Source organism: Limulus polyphemus, unplaced genomic scaffold (genome assembly GCF_000517525.1).
Source record: "Limulus polyphemus unplaced genomic scaffold, Limulus_polyphemus-2.1.2 Scaffold2349, whole genome shotgun sequence".
NCBI classification, from domain to species: Eukaryota; Metazoa; Arthropoda; class Merostomata; order Xiphosura; family Limulidae; genus Limulus; species Limulus polyphemus.
Window position 1 is genome coordinate 18,773 of NW_013667959.1, and position 3,210 is coordinate 21,982.

General features: G+C 29.2%; 1 long non-coding RNA gene across 1 annotated transcript in view; it reads right to left on the reverse strand.

Moving 5' to 3' along the window:
* Positions 1–2,512: 2,512 nt before the first annotated feature.
* LOC111087595 overlaps positions 2,513–3,210 on the reverse strand; it is an 8,622-nt gene continuing 7,924 nt past the window's right edge. The window contains exon 3 of the long non-coding RNA XR_002612272.1: positions 2,513–2,649. This is a non-coding gene — a long non-coding RNA (uncharacterized LOC111087595). The remainder of the gene's footprint in view (positions 2,650–3,210) is intronic.

Here is a 3,210-nt window from a genome sequence, read left to right on the forward strand (position 1 = left end):
TCAAAGCTTCGCATACATACACAAATAATAAGTTTTGAAAAATTCATGTATTAATACAATGAAGTAAGAAACACTTGACAAGCATATATACAGCGATAAAGCGTGATATTTCATGCTAGGTTGGGATTAAAATAGTGAAACTGGAATAGGTATTGTGGGATGAGTATTGAAGTAATATATATTAAAATTAATATAGTGTATAAACATAATAAAGTATATACTAAAATTAATATAGTGTATAAACATAATAAAATATATATTAAAATCAGTATAGTGTTTAAGCATAATAATACATATATATTGAAATTAATATAGTGTCTAAAAATAATAAAATACATATTAAAATGTATATAGTGTCTAAAAATAATAAAATATATATTAAAATGTATATAGTGTCTAAAAATAATAAAATATATATTAAAATGTATATAGTGTCTAAAATAATAAAATACATATTGAATTAATATAGTGTCTAAAAATGATAAAATATATATTAAAATTTATATAGCGTCTAAATATAACAACTCGATAACTAGTCAAAAAAGGAAGAAGAATTAAAAGGAGCGAGTGGATTTACATATCACTGATTAACGACAATAATGTATATATCATTCGTTATATAGATTTACATATCACTGATTAACGACAATAATGTATATATCATTAGTTATATAGATTTACATATCACTGATTAACGACAATAATGTATATATCATTAGTTTTATAGGTTTACATATCACTGATTAACGACAATAATGTATATATCATTAGTTTTATAGGTTTACATGTCACTGATTAACGACAATAATGTACATATCATTACTTATATAGGTTTACATGTCACTGATTAACGACAATAATGTACATATCATTAGTTATATAGATTTACATATGTACTAAGATAATGGTGCTAATAAAGAATAAGTCGTATTCATGACACAAATATTACATCTACTACTGAATAAAAAATCATAACTAGTCGATTAGAACGCTTTAATGACAACTGAAATTGATTAAAATATTTAACTTTCGATTCAGGTGTCCAACCTCGTAGTTCAGCAGTAAGTCTGAAGGCTTATAACCCTAAATATAAAAACCGAGTTTCAATACCCGTGCGGGGTACATCACAGATATCTGGTTTTGAAGCTTTTTGCTTAACAACAAAACAAACAAACAAATCGATACAGCTATGAATAATATTATTAAATGGTGATAACACAAAATGATGAGAACGATTCAATTATAACACAAAAGTGGTGAAAACGATTTAATGAAAATACAAAATGGTGCAGCAATAGATAACACATAAATAGTTTAAACGATTCAATTATAACACAAAAATGGATTTAACTATTTGACGATAACACATAAATAGTTTAAACGATTCAATTATAACACAAAAATGGATTTAACTATTTGACGATAACACATAAATAGTTTAAACGATTCAATTATAACACAAAAATGGATTAAACTATTTGACGATAACACAAAAATGGTGTAAAGGATTTAATAACACAAAAATGATTAACCGATTTTGTGATAACACTAAACGGTGTAAAGAATTTAATAAGAACACAAAAATGGTTTAAACATTTTAAGATAAAACAAAAATTGTATAAAAAGTTTTACGTCATTTAATTATGGCACAAAATTAGTTAATGATAACACAGAAATGGTTAAAACAATTTAAAACAATGGTGAAAGCGATGATACAAAAGTGGCTAAGATTATTCACTGAGATTATAGATATATTTAAAGTAGCGTGTGAAATTTGAATTAACGTTTTTTCTTTGGTTCTCATCCCTAAAATTGGTGGTCATAGTTTATAGTATTTTCTACTTTCAGGTATTATCACCTGCAGCCATGTTTGTTTTTAAAGTAGAGGCCAGAAGATGTGGGACAGCGGTGAGTTAACGGACTTACAACTTTAAAATCAAAGGTTCTATTCCTGGCGGTGGGCACAGTATATAGCCTAAAGCGGCTTTGCTCTAAAACACACAAGATATTCCGAATGGTCGTCAGACTGGTAACTCAACATGTTTTCTTGGTTCTTGATACCATCAGTTGAATGGTAATGATTCACACCAGTGTTTCAATGATCATATTTCGAACCAGATTCCACCTTTGGATTCTTTTTTAGTTTATATTTTTAATGTTAGTAAAGCTAGTGTTTGGATTTTTTATGTTAACCAAGAACATTCGTTATATTTGCTGCGATACAATAGCATACACAAAGACATAAACAAATACCTTATCCAAGTATAGTAGATGAGTGTGGCAAAAACTGCATATAAAAATCCCCGCGTGTCAAAATGTGCCTACAAAAATCCCCATGTGTCAAAATGTGAATACAGAAATCCCAGGACGGCGAAATGTGCATATAAAAAACTCCGTGTGTCAAAATGTGCATATAAAAATCCCAGGATGGCGAAATGTGCATATAAAAATCTCCGCGTGTCAAAATGTGCATACAAAAATCCTCCTTACCTCCCAGGTGAATAGCCCCAGTATTACCCCAGCATCGACAGAAGAGTACGGAGCACGAGTTATAAAGGTTAGCGAGCTCACGTGGAATATGTAAGTAAAATCAATGGCCTTTTCTCTGTCTTCTGTCCATTCCAGAGGTCCAATGGCCAAGTCTTTTTCCTGTAAGAGTTGGTATCTGGTAAATATTTAAATCATAGATACATGTATGCTAATCAAGTGTTTGAATCAAATATTGAAGATGTCTTAACTTACATTTGTTTCTGATTCAGATTATCATGAAAAAATGTGCTGTTAGATCTTTTTCTAATCTTTGATCAAAACAAAGAAAATAACGTGTTTCTGGTTTCTGGAAGAACACGAAAAAGATAATAGTTTTTTAATGAAAAATTAATGTGAAGCCCAGTCTGTCATTCTATTTACCACTTGTCAATGGGGTAACCCTGGACAAGGGCGAACCGACAAAATAATAAGACCAGACTTCATATAGTGTTTGTATATGTATGGTGTTTTGAGACGTCTCGTCTTTCACTCACATAGTGATCTAAATTACAATAAAATGCAGAACTGATGCAATTAATTTATTCTGTGAATTATAAAAATCAGTGTGTGAGTAAAATATACACCTGGAAAAAAGTTAAGCACCCCCAAATATTTTTCAGGATTGCTTATTGAAAATAAGGTTTAATTTTCATGATGTTGAGCAATGTTCATAATTTCAAA